The sequence below is a fragment of the Adiantum capillus-veneris genome, chromosome 1 (genome assembly GCF_014529385.1).
Source record: "Adiantum capillus-veneris isolate H3 chromosome 1, ASM1452938v2, whole genome shotgun sequence".
Classification (NCBI taxonomy): domain Eukaryota; kingdom Viridiplantae; phylum Streptophyta; class Polypodiopsida; order Polypodiales; family Pteridaceae; genus Adiantum; species Adiantum capillus-veneris.
In genome coordinates, this window is record NC_140931.1 from 85,712,180 (window position 1) to 85,731,214 (window position 19,035).

Sequence of the window (19,035 nt, forward strand, 5' to 3'; positions counted from 1 at the left end):
AAAATCTCATCCTGAAAGGGAAGGGGATAATGATGCCGCTTTGTTGCCACATTCAATGTCTTATAGTCCACACATATTCTCCATTTATTTCCCTTTTTTGGAACTATAACCACAAGGGAAACCCATTCTGCATCATCCACAAGGTAGATAAAACAGCTTACAAAATCTTACTCGCCTCTATCTCCAATACCTTTCGTTGAATGGTGCCCAATCTCCTTAGCTTTTGAGCAACAGGCTTTGCACCTTCTTTAAGCTTTATTTCATGAAAAACACTCTTTGTTCCCCTCATTTGATCATAATATTTGGCAAACAACTTGGGATACTTATCAAACAATGCATCATATGCTTCTCTCTCTCGACTAGTCAGGTCACCTGCAAGCATATCCATTAATTCAGCTTTTGGTACATTCGGCTCATGATCAGCCCCATGGTCATTTTCTGATCTCATAGCATCCCCTTTATCACAATTTTCATCATATACATGTATCCCACAAAGATCTACATCAAGATCAAGAAGACTTTGATCATAAACCTCATCGTCAGTACATGTAGAGGATGCACTAGAAGAACTGTCACACATGTCATAAGTGGATGGCGATAAATCTTGATGCACAATTGGTTCATCATAAATTTCCAGCACCTTACATATTTTCATATCATATCTAATCCTCTTCTCTTTAGGCCTGTCCACAAAGAGGTCAATACATCCCCTGTACCAGTCCTGCCGTGACCTCATAGCAATCAACCAAGGTCTACCCAATATAACTGGATATGTCCCAAGCTTTGCAGGCATCACATGAATGTCCATGATAGCCCTTTGACCCAAAACATTAAGCTCCAAGTCATGAATAACTCCCAAGCTTTTCACTCTGCTACTATTTGCCATCTTCACACTGAACAAGGATTTGCCTGTGAGCTGCAATCCCAATTGCTGCATTGTTTCCTCTGTCATAACGCACACTTGGGCTCCACCATCCATATATGCCTTATTCACCCTCCTTTCATGTATCCAAGCATCAAACACAGGCAAAACATCAGTAACTTTATGAAGTTGCACTACATGTGCATCGCGTGTCTTTACCTTCACCCTTCTAACACTAGCTAGTTTATGCCAGTGCCTTCTCATACTTGAGCTCAAATGCAAGAGTTGCCCATATGATATGTCGGCCCTCTTGTTCTTCAAGTCTTCTAAGAGATTGTATGCTGATTGACCCTTCCCAAGCTGAAAATCATCCATGCCTATCTTCCTTCTTCTTGTCCTTACCTTTGCCTGCTTACTACTTTCAACCTCTTCCATAGGTGCCTTGCCTTTATCTACATCTCTCCTTGGCTTTGTCCTTGCTCTTCCTCTTTGAAAAGGCCTTCACTCCTTGATTTTTGTGCCCTTGTTCTCTTATTTGCAAAGACATCAACCTCATCATCTTCATCTCCCTCCTCAACTGCCTCCAAAATTCCTACGTTAAATTGTGGAGGTGCTTGAGCTTGATTTTGTCCCTGTTGTTGTGCAAGTCCTTGACCTTGGAGAGGTTGCACATTTCCATTTACATTGCCTTCATTACGTATTTGTCTTTGTATGAGAGGATATATACCTCCTGGCTCTCTCCTTGGTTGATTGCAATTGGGCGATATATGCCCTCTCTCCCCACAATTGTAACACATCACATTATCACCTCTATTTCTTTGAGGCCGTTCTCCTTGAGGTCTTCTTACTTGTTGTTGGATAGCTTGCATAGCAAGGTTGAGGTTTCCTATTTGCTCTGTCAATCTTTGAATGTCTTGGTGAAAGGATTCATGTCCTCTATTGTCCACTCTTGGAGCTTCTACATGGATTTCCCTTTCAACATGCATATCCAAAGGCAAAGGCTCGACCACATTATTTGTTGATACATAACCATCCCTTTGATGTACATTTTCTTCTCTTTCCCTATTTGCCATTTCATGCCTTCTCACCTTCTTTCTCCATTGCTCTCTAGCAACCTTTACTGCCTCATTGTAGGTCCCTGGGTCCTTGAGCTCCACCTTGTCTCTAATGCTTTGATGTAAGACAACCACAAACCTATCTTTCTTCAAAAAATCAGGGGGGCATTTGATTTTCTTCAAGTCCCTTTATGATCTTTCTCCAACAAGCTTCAAACCTGTTTATGTGCACATTGATGTCTTCATGTTCTCCTTGTTGCAGCTTGCTTAGCTCTCTCCACAAATACTCAGGATCATCCTCCTTCTCAAACTCTTCTCTCAAGGCATGAGAAAGAAGATTCCAATATCCCTTTACATCACCTCCAAGCCTATCTTCATACCATTCACGTGCTTCACCTTCAAGTAGCAAACTCACCAAACGTACCTTGAATGCACCATCGTCCCTATTGCTCTTCAATGCAATCAATTCGATCCTTCGGATGAACTTGTCCACATCTTCTCCTTTCCCACCCTTGAATAATTCATACCCATCTCCCGCCATAGGCCTTGAGTTGATCTTCAAATGGATGCCAATCTGTAGATCAAAACCCTGTTAGAAGGATTCTCTTCTCCTCAGTGGGGGCACCAGTTTATGTGAAGGATTGGGGGGGTGGCCTCTACAACACCTCAAACCAACACCAAGAAAAGAGGACGAAGAGTATAGCTCTCTCTCGATAATATGGGCTGATCTTCTCTCACTAATTTTCTCAATTTCACACACACTCAACCTCGACTAGCCTCGACTAGCTCCGACTAGCTTCCCTCTACACCGCTACAACTCCCACTACACTCCATTGCACTCAAAGACACCAAGGAAGCAATAAAATAAAGGAAAAAAGTGAGGAAAAAACCATGGGAATCTTTGCACTTTTGACCATAACTCAAAGAGCTTCACTTTTTTTCAAACGCCCTTCCATGTGCTAGTAGGGCTTCCATAGGCGCTCCCATATATACACATAGCTTGACCAAAACCCACTCAAATCAAGCTTAATTTGAAAACCCACAAAGTTCAGCAAAAAAAATCAGAAAAAGTGGTGGAAAACTTGGGGGAAACCTTGCCCTTCGATATATGTACAAGCAAGGCATTGCATCACATAGTTTACCCTCGACTAGCTGCGCCACAAGGAGCTGCACACACCATAGCCACCATACCTCAAAACAAGATGAAGAGAGGTCAATATGCAGAGATAAGCACCCACTTTCATCAGTCCATTGAGGAGAGACACACTCTCAACTCACCACATCGGGCCCTCGACTAGCAAGACAGGCTGCTCTACTCCCAAACGCCTCTATCCCTCGCGGCAATCAGGGCTTCTTGCTGCTAGATCTTCCTCTGTCAAATCCCCCACTCACTCACGACCTCAACCTGATAAAAACTCCATTTTGTTCATATTTTTCAAGTACTAAGTGACTCTTTTAAGTTTCGACATGTCTATGTACAAAAACAGCAAAACTATGCACCCCGCACAACTGGCCCGCATGTGTAGAGACAGCTGGCACACACCACCTTTGTACACTTTGTACAAGCATGCTTTATTTACATATAAGGGACCCAAAAGCATTAAAAAACCCTTTCTAAAGTCCTTGGGGTGGCTTGCATCATTCCGTAAAAACACGTCACAACGTGCAAGTCTTGACCCCAAACGGACCCCGAACGCACTGGATGCCATCTGACGCACCTGCTTACCTCATGTCGTTGGCCCGCGGATAGCTTCCTTGAGAAGTTTTACACTCTACCATTTCCTCATTATTGTAAAAAAACACAGTGCTTACTGGTGATGATGAAAATCGATGTACTACGTACACACTGTCGTACATGTACACATGTGGGCCCCACGTAACCACCTGGCTATGGAAAATGGACAATCCTTTATTTGATGCATCATGCATGTGTATGTACATATGGGCAATCACTTCTTCCAAAAACCTCCTAACAACGCCCAACATTTTGTCATAAATTCCCAAAATGCCCTTCAAATTTTTTGAAATTCTCAAAATACCCTGGGTCATGAGATTAAATTTCTCTAAAGATAAAAACATTTGCAGCTTTTCTTAAGAAGACTAAATGTCTATCAATAGAAGATGCTAAAACTAGAATTTGAGTTGGTTATGTAGGCTTTGGAGATGAATCACTTCATTAATTTTCGACATATCTCCTTTTTTTGCTAGGTAATTTGTGACAAATTACATGCTAAGCACTAAAAAATGGATCTCAATTGTCAAAAAGGAATAAAGATTAGAAAATCTTGAACAATCTTACCAAAATAGATAAAAGGGAATTTTGGGAATTTTGAAATTTAAGGGCTATTTTGGGAATTTCCACAAATTAGAGGGGTATTTTGATAAATTTCCTTTGGTTTCCTACACTCATCGTGCAGACCACCTTGATGTTTACATAGCCTACCCAATGCCCATTGTTAGTAGACTATAGTCCCCAATGTTTGGGGAAGAAGGAAAAACTCTCTTTGGGAAATTTAAGAAAATGTAATTAAAGTGCAAATATTGTCAACTATTTTGGAAAATGTCCTATTTGAATCTACCCTAGAGTATGTTTATGAATTATTTGTTTTCGAACACTGATTGTTACCCCGATTTTGTACTTCCTCTCAGTGATATCCCATTGATCATCTCGAAAGGTCTCTTATGTAAAGAAAATATAACCCCGTTTCTTAGAGAGAGAGAGAGAGAGAGAGAGAGAGAGAGAGAGAGAGATAGAATTGGGGGGTCACTATATGTAAAACCTATATATCGCGTGCGTTCAAGGCCTATTTATAAAACCCCTTATTTGTGAATTTTTAACGAATAAAAGGGACCCCTTTTCCTGTACCTCCATCTCTAGCCACCCTGCCCACCTGTTGTCCATCGTAATGTCCCCCCCCCCCCCCCCCCCCATTCCAGAAGATAGCTTGAGTTGCACGTTGCCACCAAATTGAGGGAAGTGTCTTGAGATGTAGGGAAATCTCCTCCCACCTCTTCTTTTGCTATTTCCAACACAAACACACAGAGCTCAAGGTGATGGAAATTGCAAGGGTCTCTCTCTCACTCTCTCTCTCTCTCTCTGCCCCCTTGTGGCCGTGACCTCCAATGGTAGAGAGAGAGAGAGAGAGAGAGAGAGAGAGAGAGAGAGAGAGAGAGAGAAGCATTCTCAGGAGGCTACTCACTTGGCCTGCTACAACAAGCTGAAACCCAGTACTACCACCGGCTAGGAGAATGAATCATAAGGCCAATAGGTCCCTGCTTCTTCCTCCTAGTATTCTACAACAAACGTCACTTATAGGCTACCATCCTGTAGAGCTACCATCTCAAGTGGTGCACACACTATGTTGTCCCCCTCTCTCATCACCTCGAACTGTGGGTGCAAGCCCCTTTGCCACCTAGAGAGAGAGAGAGAGAGAGAGAGAGAGAGAGAGAGAGAGAGAGAGAGAATGAATTCATAATGGTTGTGCTAGATCAAAACAAAGATATATGCTTAATGATCAAGTATAAGATAGAAAGAGAATGCATATAGAGAATATATGTACACTAAATAGACACACCCCTCATAGGCTCATGTGAACGTTTTTAAATCACACTTTTTTGGCCTGCCCAAAGGGCAAAGGCTATAGAGACGCCTTCTTTTTTTGCTCACTAAAATGTTTTGATTCTTTATAATTCATTTTGTGAATTTTTACGGAGAAGCAGTACTTGGTATGATTAAAGTGGTTGGGTGGGTGGCCGTTACTCATCAAGATAGGATCCAAAGAGGCTGGAGAAGCTAAGGCTTTCTCAGGTGTAGGGTATTCATTGGTTGCTTGGAGATAAGTGAAGTGATGGGGTGTCGTCGTGGCCCCCACATTTTCTCGTTTCTTTAAATGAAGGATGTGAGCTGTGAGTCCCTGGGTCTTGGGGTGAGGTGATGTTCTTGATCAGGCCTCCAACTATGTGCGCAGGTCGAGGTGAGGGCACTTGAGTGTGATTTAGGGTTGGGTTCTTCTGTGTCACTTGGTGATGGGAGGGTAACGAGGTCTCGTTCTTTTGTGCTGTGACCTGCACTGCAAGCTACATTGCTACAAGGGCGGGCCAGGCAAAGGTACCACCTGCGTCCTGTTTGCTCCTGTCATGAGTATACCCCATGCGTGTTATTGTCATGCGCCTTACCGAAGTTCTGTTTCGGCTGAGGTGCTGTCCCGACACAGCTCCGAGGGCGGCCCAGCCAAACGCAGCACCTGTGCGTTTTGAGTTCGGCAGCATAACGAACTGGGGCTCATCGGAATGGCAACAATGCTCCTTCAAGGCACCACCAGAGCTTGGTTAACCTGCTGCGCAGCGCTCTTCTTGCCTGGTTTCACAAAGGGTGCCATGGTGTGGGCGTTCGGGTCTGCAACCGTTCTGCAGCACGTGTCCTTGTCGCCATGGCAGTTGTGGTCCTTGAAGCCCCCACCAGAGCATGCTTAATGGGCTGCCAAGTGCTCTTCTGCCCTGTTTTGACAGAGGGTCCCATGGTTTGGGCGCTCGGGTCTGTAGGCATTTGTTCTCGTAGGGTGGGGGTGGTGATTACCTCGGGAGTGTTGAAATGAATTGCAAGTCTGCGAGTTCCTGCAGAGGCAGTTGGATACCAGCAGCAAGATCTCCAATTAGGTAGCCAACTGGTGGTCCTTGAAGCCCCCACCTGAGCCCACGTTCTGGCGAGTCCCTGCAGAAGCAGTTGGATACAAGAAGGAAGATCTCCAATCAGATGGTATCTCCCTTCACTTGATGCATGAGGTTCCGAGGAACGGTTGCATTCTATTGGTCGGTTAAAGGAGGAGGAGCCCCCTGTGTCACTGCTTGTGTTTGATTTTGTTTTATGGTATGGCTACTTCATGAACCTTACCTTGTTATGCATTGTATGGAGTGTAAAACTCAGATCTCAGATATGAATTTTGGCGCTCTAGTGAAACAGGTATATGTCCACCTCTCTCTCTCTTCCTCTTCCACACACACACACACACACACACACACACACACACACACACACACACACACACACACACACACACACGAGGAGAGGAAGGAGAGCCAGGTATGCTCCTTCCATCTCCTCCCTCTCATGTTCCCTTCCCCTCTTTCTCTCTCTCCCTCTCTCTCTCTCTCTCTTACACACACACACACACATTGAGTCTTTGAGAGAGAGAGAGAGAGAGAGAGAGAGAGAGAGAGAGAGAGAGAGAGGGAGAGTGTACACACATGCATAAACAAACAACACATACACACACACATTGAATGTACACACATGCATAAACAAAGAATGCATACTCACACACATTGAGAGAGAGAGAGAGAGAGAGAGAGAGAGAGAGAGAGAGATAAGAGGAGAAAACAAAGAGAAATAGAGAGAGAGAGAGAGAGAGAGAGAGAGAGAGAGAGAGAGAGAGCAAGAGAGATAAGGGGAGAAAACAAAAAGAGAGAGAGAGATAAATAAAAAAAAGTAGAGAAAATATGAAATGAAATGTTATGTTAAGATTTAGGGTTATGTTAGATTTAAGATTAGGTTAGATTAGATTTAGGCTTAGGTTAGATTTAACATTAAAGATTATGTTACATTTAAGATTAGATTAGATTTAGGTTTATGTTAGATTTAAGATTAGGTTAAGATTTAAGTTAAATTACATTTAAATTTGATTACATTTAGGTTAGATTAGGTTAAGATTTAGGTTTAGGTTAGATTTAAGATTAGATTAGATTTAAGTTTATGTTAGATTTAAAACTAAATTAGATTTAGGTTAATGTTATATTTAAGATTAGGTTAGACTTAAGATTATATTAGATTTAGGTTTATGTTAGATTTAGATTTAGGTTAAATTTTAGATTAGATCTACGTTAGATTTAAGGCTAGGTTATATCTAGGTTAAATTTAGGTTAGATCTAGTTTACCTTCAAGATTACGGTTTATATTTAGAGTTAGGCCAATGGTGATCTCTCTCTTCCTCTCCACACGTGCGGCCACTTGGTGTAATCATATACATGCTACCTGTACTTATCTATTAGAGCTTTTAGGGCATGTCCATCGAACAAGTGTAAAGGAGCTATTGTGAAGAGATGTTAAGCTATTGTGAATTGCTACAGCTAAAGAAAAGGAAAAGGGGTTTTGTCCACTACATGCATTGTCATGTAGACGTGGGTGTGTAGATTTCTCATACCCACAAATATAGGCATTGACCAATAAAGACGAGATTATAACCCGATGGTTCTGATCTCCGTTCACCTCTAGACCGAGGTGTGCGAGGATTCGACATGACTAGAGAATGTGAGGTAGTTTATAGTGTGAAGAGAGAGAGAGAGAGAGAGAGAGAGAGAGAGAGAGAGAGAGAGAGAGAGAGAGAGAGAGAGATAAGAGACAGAGGATGCCAATAGAAAATTAAATTTATGTCCAGGTGTTATAAGGTTTTTACATTATTTACGAGTAGTGACAATGATATGGGGCCGTCCAATCAAAACACCTATCTCTCAACAAGGATCTTATATCCTTGTAATCAATGCAAACATGCTGTGCGACAGACAAGACGCGTTTCTTTGCAGCACGTTTGCGAATTTGGCGAGTTTGACCCATCTATTATAGATCGAGTTGTTGCCAATTACAACTTGTCAAACTCTGAGACGCTGGCCAACATGCAACAATCTTGCAACCCAATAGACTTATTTGTAGGCGCTTTGGTCAAGCAGCATACGTGAGGCCACAAGATGCAGCCTCTGACAACTCAGAGAGTGATCATGCAGACCACCGTCTGAACGAGGCTATGTTTGAGCCCGAGATTGATAAAATGATCAAGACGATCATGGACTCAAAAAGGCTTATCTATGATGACATGAAAAGTGAAGCTGATACGCTATTGTATGGTGGAGGGATGGAGTGACACTAGCATCATAGCGCTTTTCAGGTGATCTATTACAATGTGTTTACTTCAATAAAAAACTATAGATGTATAATGATCCGATAGATTACTTACACAAGTGTACTGTATTTTTTCCGCGGTGTAGATTGCTCAAAGAGCACATACTGTCAGCTTATAATGTGATGCCAGACTCTAGAGCGGAAGCAAGAAAGATCTTGCAAAACTTGGGGATGGATTACAATTTGATTCACGCTTGTCCTATAACGATTGCATTCTTTCAGAGGGGAATACATAGACATGGAGAAGTGTCGGGAATGTGATTCCAAGAGATATCGAGTAGATTTCCACGAACAAAAAATTCCCAAAAGGTTTTGCGACACTTTCCTCTTCTGCCTCGCATCAAGAATTTCTTGGAATGTAAGTCCATGGCCGTCCTAGCATCATGGCATGAGGAGAATAGATCTTCGGATGGTGTGCTGCAGATTCTTACAGATTGTGCAGCCTGGAAACATATAGATGAAACATGGCTGGATTTTGCCAAGGAAGCTCAAAATTTGTACATCGGGCCTCTCCATGGATGGCGTAAATCCATTTGGTTAGAGGTCAACATCTTACAATGTATGGCTTAAGGCACGTCGGACGCCCTCACATGTGAACCTAGACTTACTGCACGTCGGGGTTGCCCCGAAGGTCACAAAGCTCATCTTTCAAAGAATCACGAGTTACGCAATGGTTTTTTGGAAAGAGAGCCACCAAGGATGTTTGCTCGAGCATGGTTAGAGCAAAAGGAGATGTGTGGTGACGGTTTGCCCCCAGGGATGAAGAGACTCTCTCTATGATGCGGGTTACGATATTGGCCCAGACTCATGATCAATACTTGCTTGATCCAATGTACATATTCAAGAATATGGGTAATCTGATGTGGGACCATCTCATCGGTAAGAAGGATACTTTGGGGGCCAGAACTAACCTTAGAAATGTGGATCGTATGGAGAAATATTGGTTGCAGACAGCACCCGATGGATCAATAAAACTCCCTAAAGCACCATGGATTTTGAAAGCAGGCCAAGAACGTAAAGTAAAAGAGATCATTCGATCCGTTCAGATGCCCACTGGCATAATGTACTCACTCCAAACATGTTTCACTAAAGAAGGGAAGCTTACTGGTTTGAAGTCACATGGCTAGCATAAAATGTTTCAAGTATGTTTGAAGTAGTGATGGGGGCTTTTCACAAGCCAAGCTCCCATACCCCTCTTCTCTCGTCCCCACCCCATGAAAATCCCCTCTTATGGAGGGAGTGATAAAAGGCATTGGAAAAAGTAAGAAAAAAATAAAGTATGATTATGTAAATATATAAGAAAGGTAAAATAGGCCACCTCATGCCTGCGGGGTAGCCCATCCCCACCTTGCCTCCTTTTTCTTCACTGTTGCCCCGTCGGGTGTCCCTTTTCCTCTCCTCCACTCATAAGGTCAACCCCCTATCTCTTTCCCTTGTCCTTTCTCCTTTCTCTCTCCCCTCAAGCTACCCCACCTCTCACCAATAATGCATTATAACTCACCAATAATGCACCCTAACTCACATGCAACTTACCCTATCTTCCAAAATAGTATACCCCACCCCCTCTTTCTCTCTCCTATTATATCCCATGACCCAAATACCCCCCTCTCTCTCTAAAGAGCGCCATGTCTCTTGTCTTGTAGCTAAATAACCTCCCCCACACTCACACACACTCAGTTTCACTGAAAAAGGTGCCCACAGACCCATCCCCACCCGGTGGTTACCCGATTTTTCTTGTGTTCACACACATCTGCACACAGATTCACCTGTGAACACACTCCCCTCTCTCCCCTCTTGTAATTACTTTATTCTCGATGTCACCTCTCACTTTTTTTTCATCAACCCATCTCTCTCTCTTAGTCTCTCTCTCATGAGACCGCTGTTCTGGCACATATACACACAGCCAGACAAGTGGGGCCCACAGTCACATGGCCTATGTAGATAATGATTTCTTCATTTCTAAGTTCTAGAATTCCTCCCCCCTCCTCCCCTATATAAAGAGGGGTCACCATCACACTAAATACACACACAACATCACCAAAGAACACACTATGCACTGTGTGTGCTTAGTGCACACACACACACCCACACCATCACCATCACCGCAATCACCATGCTTGTCTTGAGCATGACCTCTACACCCTTGGCTATGGAAGATGAAGGGCAAGTAAATGAAGGATGATGGCCATAACCCTCGTGCGAGTCTTCGCCATCAACTCCCACCTATCTGCCATGTGCTCTGCCACTCTCTCCCTTCTCATTCCCCTACCCTATGCTCCCCATTTCATCGCCTTATTCTCTAAATAAAGCTTGAGGTTTTGTGAGTATGTTTTCTTGCAATGTTTTGCCCATGTGAGGTGTGCGGAATCGCCACCTAGTCTTGTGTTTGGAGTGAGCTTGTGTATGTGTGAAGGGTGTGCGGATTCGCCATCCTTTTGTGGTGCCTAAGTACTAAGCCGCTATACCCCCTCCCTCACTCTCTCTCTCTCTCTCTCTCTCTCTCTCACACTTGATCTCATTCCCTTTCCTCTTCATCATTACTCCCAAGCATCCATCTCTCTTGGATGAAAACTTTGTTATGGTGGTGTGTTGTTTGCGTCCTAGCCGCTGAAGCTAGGTGGTGCCCCTGTTTGCTTTACCATGACAGGCTCGAGGTGCGCCATTCGGTCCCCGGTGTTTTAGAGGCCGTTGGGGTTCGGGGTTCGCTTTGCTCCCGTCAGTAGAATACATCATATTGGAAATTGTGTAACATATCAATGTGTAGACTTTAATATCATTGCTAGACGTGTTTTGCAGTTTATTTTACCGGTGGCAATTGAGGGATGTTTGTCTCCTGACGTCTGTACCACAATATACAAACTTGTGAAGTTGGTGCAATGGATCTTACAAAAGGAGATTCATGTAGATTCCATACCATCCGTCACAGGTGAGAGGGCTTATTGTACTCGATCGACATCAGCGGCGACATCATCTTGGATGGCGACGGCAAGAAGGTGATCTCGCGCTAGATCAGGTGTTTCGAAACTACATACTAAACACATGGAGTGAAGTGCCAAATGAATTAAAAGACAGAGTCATCAGCATGCTGCATGACGAGTTTCCCGTGTCAAGTTTGGATGAGCGCTTCAATGAGGACTTGATGAAGGTGCAGATGCGCGAATACTGCAAGCACAAGCGTTCTAAAGTGCAAAAAGCAATAAAGCATGGGTGGAACAAGCCAAATTGGCTGGCCAAAGAAGACTGGAAGAATACAAAGCAAGTAGCGTGCGAGAATCCTGACAAGTGGAAGCAACAAAAGGAGGCAGCCAAAGCGCGAGTAGAGGTAGGGAGCTTGCACCACTTGGGGAGTGGCGGGTGGTGGGCATCATTTGAGGACGATTTTGTATGTGTTTTTGCATTGCCCTTTAGGTTTGGCAGTTATGGATAATTGTACTTTTAAATTCTAACATAACGTATTCTTTGTATGTTTTGAATAGTGATTGATGACAGGACGTGACGTCACACCGTACGAGCATGGGTATGCACGCAAAAAGGGCTTACATGCCCTTATGGACATTCTCAGTTCTCACATCGACATGGTTAGTATTTCACTTTACTCTCTTACATTTGTTGTATTTTAATGATAAGCTCTAAGAAAATAGATTGTTTTGTAATTACGATTATACTTACAAGAAGTTTTATTGTTTTTTTTTGTAGAATCCGACAGATATGCCCCTTGGACGCAATGAGACGTCTGATTAGACGACGTCAATCTAGACATAGCGAGATAGCACTAGTTTTCTTTTGTCATAGCATGTATATATGATGACGTGTGCACGTCAATTTTGCAACTATTGGTCAACGATGTATTTGAATCTCAATAATGACAATTGTGTTGTAGCTATTACATCAAATGATTTTGCCTATGATGTGTATAATTTTTTCATTGTATTACTTTCGTCAATTCACTTTCGTCAAAGTACTTTTGTCAATCAGTTTTGCATCTTTATTTTGGAAACAATGGTCAATATGGTCGATGGATGGCAGGGCATTCAGTGCCCTGCCACCCAAAAATTTTTATTCTCGGGCGTTGCTATAGGCATCTCTATATATGTTTTTGCAACGTCGTTATAATCGTCGTTAAATGAGGACTGGTTGCACTGCTATTTAGAGATGCTAATAGCGACGCCTATAGCGATAATATTCCCATTTCGACGGTTTTAGCAATGTCGGGGGATTAAAAAACCGATTGTAGTTTCGTCGCTACAGTCGTCACAAGTGCACATAACCTATTGTAGTGTAAGTTTATGGCCATCCAATACACGATGCAGATTGTGCGTTATATTTTGCAAAAATGGTATATGTTTATTTTGTGCAATAGCGACCAATAGAATTTTCGTCGAAGGAGACAATTGTTGCCACCCATGATATCAGGGAGAGTTGTGTCACTTTCACCCGAGATGATCTGAACATTTATAGTTGAAGGCGCCAAACTACAATTATAAAAGGAGAAAGATATACACGATATAGCTGGCAAAGAAAGATGCAGAAATAACACGGCTTTCTATACCCACCCAAACACCCCAACCATCACAGGTCCGGATGGAGAAAAGTATTCATTGCCTAAGCCAAGATGTGTAGAATCTGACACAACGAGTGAATCCTCCGCCTGTACAAGAGACACACACTAGTCACCTTGTCCTACATCTAGATTTGGTCCCCTCGTCTACTTCGGATGTATCTTCATCTTTCCAATGTCCAGTTTGCTACAAGAATTTTGATGGATGGAGTGGGTACTATACATTGAATGTGGTCATTATTATCACTTCGTCTGTTTAATTCGTCTAATGCAAAAATGCACAATCTGTTTACAAGATATTCCACAAGGAATATACTATATGTTTGGCATGGCAAATGAGTATAAATTCAAGCAAGCCCACCAAGATACCCCCGACTGTTTGGTGACAAAGATGCCAATTCTAAGCATATCAATGGGTGTATGCATGATAAGGTGTACCCACTTTCAAGAGTTTCCCCCACCAAGACAGCCAAGAAATAGCCTCTTTTTTGCCATTCCTACGTACATTTGACCTGCTCGCACTTACTTTGAAGAGGCAAGATTTGGTAGCCACACAAAGCACATAGCTGTAAACACAATGGAAAGCTCTGATCTTCATTTTTTCACATCAAAATGGTAATTTTATTGTGCAAGGACTAATCTGGTTCAGCCCGTCACACCTTGTCGCAGCATTGTGACCTTAATGAAGAAATACTTATAACTTTTTATGGGCTTTTCTTCTTTACTTACCCTCTTGCACATGAAATGTTCACTTGGGAAGCAATTTAACTTGATTTATTGATAAATTTTTGGATCTTTGCATACTTAGTATTCATTTTTCTTTGTTAAAATTTTTGTTTACAAAAACCTAAGTTTTTTATACTTGATATCTAATGATGTAGATCTTATTTTACAAGATCCAACGGTCATTTGATAGGTTATGACCCAAGAAATGTGACCACGCAAAAAAAAAAAAACTTGAACGGGTCATTTTTTAAATATCGACCTTAGAAAATAACAAAGACTGCTCAAAGAACCTTGATATAGTTTTTTTAAAATCTAATAAATAATGTATAATGCCACTCATTTTGATTTTCATATATGTCATAACTCTTAGTGTAAGGTCCTCATAGAACAAAATTTGAGTCAATTTGAGTAAGGGAAAGACACGTTCTCATTGTTTTAATTTTCTACACTTGCACCATTCATTGGAGGTGTGCCTTCTTAGGTTTGGTAAATACCAAACCTAGAGATTTTGACACCTGTCAACCAACCATGGATTGGTTCTACTCTCCCAATCGTAGTTGGCTAGTCCACGTCATACAAGGCGGCTGCCATGTCACCAAAGGTCCATGTCATCATCCCATCTTACCTTCCACATCACCACAACCAACACTTTGACCGTAACACTTGGCGTACTGCCATGTGACTCTAATTGCCAACTCATCCCACCACCCTCCATTGCCACCTTGCATGCCACTTCACCTTAAGTGCCATGTCATCCACCACCTTACATACCACGTGTAGGTATTGCTTGCATGGCTACCACATCACTCGCCATCTCATGAGCCACCAAGCATGCCACATCGCCACCTTTCCAACGCATCACGTCCTTTTTTGCCACCTAATCATTACATGTCACCATTTTGACATGTCATCATATGACATGGCAAATGAGGGGATCCCATCCGCCACCTCATCTTTCCAACTATGCATTCCATGCCATCAATCATCCACATCAGCTTGCCACATGGATGACCATGTCATTCATGCATGCCACCTCAATAGCCATGTCATTCTTTACTTTTTTTTTTAAAAAAAAATGTAAATTAGAAATCAAGATATCTCAACCTAATTATTTACGTGATAATTCAGTAAAAAAATTAATATTTTTATGTGATTTTTTTGTTAAAAGTATAAAATAATAATAAAATTCTATTTATTTGAAATATCATTGGATCACAAAAAGAAAGATTTTTTTGTAAATAGCTTTTGGTTTACTTATGCACACGGGTTCAATACCTCTGTATCGATACAAGCCGCACGTAGCTCACGGCGGAAAAAACATTCGCCACGCTCCTTGATCACCCGCAGCCTGGGTGGGAGCTTACCGTAGTCAGTGCCTTGGTCCTTTATACGGTCCGCCATCATTCATCGCCTATCGAGGCCCGTCGGCCACCACCACTACAAGAGGCTATTCATATTAGCGACGCTCACACAACGACGCTCAAAAAGAAATTTCTCGGCGTCGCTATGAGCGTCGCAAATTTACAAGTAAATTTGCGACGCTCATAGCGACGCCAGCTGAGCTAAAAAAAATAACAGAGAGCGCCCAAAAACTCAGATCTCAGATCTGAGTTTTTCGGCGCCCTCAAGCAAGGAGCAGGTAACGCTCTCCCTCTCTCTCTCTCTCTCTCTCTTTCTTCTCCACACACACACACACACACACACACACACACACACACACACACACACACACACAAGGAGAGGAAGGAGATCCAGGTATGCTCCTTCCCTCTCCTCACTCTCATGTTCCCTTCCCCTCTTTCTCTCTCCCTCTCTCTCTCTCTCACACACACACACACACACACACACACACACACACACACACACACATAGTGTTTTTGAGAGAGAGAGAGAGAGAGAGAGAGAGAGAGAGAGAGAGAGAGAGAGAGAGAAGAGAGAGAGAGAGAAAGAGTACAAACATAAACAAAAACGCACACACACATACATAAACAAAGAATGCACACACACATTGAGAGAGGAAAAGAGAGAGAGAGCATGCATAAATAAAAAACGCACACATTGAGAGAGGAAAAGAGAGAGAGAACATGCATAAACAAAAAACGCACACATTGAGAGAGGAAAAGAGAGAAAACATGCATAAACAAAAAAACGCACACACATTGAGAGAGAAAGAGAGAGAAACTAATTTAACGTCGTAGGAAACTAATTAAAATTAAAAGACCTCAAGATCTAGCCGACGAGGAGTTGAACTCAAGACCTATTATTCAAGAGGGAAATGGCATAACCAATCTATCATACTTGGCATGGTTGATAGAAAGGTTATACCATTTATCTCTTTTTATTGGCACACACATCCACACACGCACACACACACACACACACAAGAAGAAGAGAGTTATAACGTCGTAGGAAACTATCCTAAAAGACGTTAAAGATTAGGTTAGATGTAGACTTACGTTAAATTAGATTTAGGTTTATTTAAGTTAAATTAGATTAGATTTAGGTTTATTTTTAGTTAGATTTACGTTTATTAACGCTAGATTTAGATTTACGTTATATTAGATTAGATTTAGGTCTCCATAGACTGCGATGCCTGCATGAAGCGGGCGAAGAAAGCCCTCAATGGAATATAGGGTATTGCTGCCTTCACTCATGGTGGGCTTCGTCGATCCAAAAGTACTGGTGAAATGTCTTCAGAAGATAGGGAAGAAGGTGGATCTTCAGGGCGGCAAGAGTCACTACATCCCTGACAATGACCATCTAGACAACCTCTAGTCATTCAACAGCAACTTCAAAGTTAGTAACAAGAGCAAGAACGGGTCCAAAGGGTCAATTGCTGTCGTTAGATGTGGATGGAGATGAGGCAGCGTCACCGCCGGAAGTTAACTCTCACATCTTTAGTGATGAGAATGCCAACTCTTGCCGAGTTATGTGAAAAATTATGTGTTAAATCAGTTTTAAGGTTCTTATAATCCTGTTAGTTTAGTTCTTTGTTTTTAATATAACATAATTTACGTTAGATTTAGATTTATGTTAGATTAGATTAGACTTAGGTTTATTTAGGTTTACCCACACACACACACACACACACACACACACACAAGAAGAAGAGAGTTTTAATGTCGTAGGAAACTATCCCAAAAGACGTTAAAGATTAGGTTAGATGTAGACTTACGTTAAATTAGATTTAGGTTTATTTTTAGTTAGATTTACGTTTATTTAGATTTACGCTTATTTACGTTAGATCGAGTCCACGCAAGAATTACTTACGGTTTAGGGTTTAGAGTTAGCCGAACAGTGAAAAGATCTACTGTGAAAAGATGTTAAGATGCTATGAAGTGCTACAGCTAGAGAAGAGGCAAAGGGGTTTTGTCCACTACATGCAGTATCATGTAGACGTGGGTCTGTAGATTTCTTGTACCCACAAATATAGGTATTGACCAATAAAGACGAGATTATAACCCGGTGGTTCTGATCTCCGTGCACCTCTAGACCGAGGTGTGCGGGGATTGGACATGACTAGAGAATGTGAGGTAGAGAGAGGTAGAGAGAGAGAGAGAGAGAGAGAGAGAGAGAGAGAGAGAGAGAGAGAGAGAGAGAGAGAGAGAGAGAGAGAGAGATAAGATGAAGAATGCCAATAGAATATTAAATTTGTTGTCCAGGTTATAAGATTTTTATCCTCATTATGAGTAGTGACGAGGATGTGGGATCGTCCAACCGAAACACCTTTCTCTCAACGAGGGTCTTATGTCCTTGTAATCAATGCAAGGATGCTGTGCGACGGACAAGACGTGTTTCTTTGCAGCACGTTCGCGAATTTGGCGAGTTCGATCCATCTATTATAGATCGAGTTGTTGCCAATTATAACTCGTCGGACTCTGACGCTGGCCAACAAGCAGCAATCTTGCAACCCAATAGACGTGTTCGCAGGCGCTTTGGTCAAGCAGCATATGTGAGGCCACAAGATGTAGCCTCTGACAGCTCGGGGGATGATCATGCAGAGCACATTCCCAACGAGGCAATGTTTGAGCCCGAGATTGATGAAATGGTCGAGACGATCATGGATTCAGAAAGGCTTATCTTCTCAACATGCAGGCAAAGTTTGGATGGAGTGACACTAGCGTCACAGCGCTTTTCAGGTGATCTATTACAATTAGTTTACTTTAATAAAACTCTAAATGTATAATGATCGGATAGATTTTTACACGACTGTATCGTATTTTTATGTTGTGTAGATTGCTTAAAGAGCACATACTACCAGCTGACAATGTGATGCCAGATTCTCGAGATAAAGCAAGAAAGATTTTGCGAAACTTGGGGATGGATTACAATTCTATCCACGCTTGTCCTAATGACTGCATTCTTTTCAGAGGGGAATACATAGACATGGAGAAGTGTCCGAAATGTGATTTCGAAAGATATCGAGTAGATCTCCCCTGACAAAAATTCCACAAAAGGTTTTGCGACATTTTCCTTTGCTTCCTCGCATCAAGCATTTCTTCGAATGTAAGTCCATGGCCGCCCTAGCATCATGGCATGAGGAGAATAAATCTTCGGATGGTGTGCTACGAATTCCTGCAGATTGCGCAGCCTGGAAACATATAGATGAAACATGGTCGGATTTTGCCAGGGAAGCTCGAAATTTGCGCTTAGGCCTGGCTATGGATGGCGTAAATCTATTTGGTCAAAGATCAACATCTTACAGTGTATGGCCCGTTGTCATCGTCAACTACAACATTCCCCCGTGGTGGACTACGAAGAAGGGGCACCTATGGCTAAGCTTGATTGTGCCAGGGCGATATAAAGTGGAGAATATGGATGTGTATCTTCGTCCACTATTGGAAGAGCTACAACAATTGTGGATTGGCATAGAGGTGGTGGATAT

The 19,035-nt window shown here is 42.2% G+C and overlaps 1 pseudogene; it reads right to left on the reverse strand.

Moving 5' to 3' along the window:
• Positions 1-5,736: 5,736 nt before the first annotated feature.
• LOC147465098 (uncharacterized) lies at positions 5,737-15,551 on the reverse strand (annotated as a pseudogene).
• Between the last annotated feature and the right edge of the window lie 3,484 nt (positions 15,552-19,035).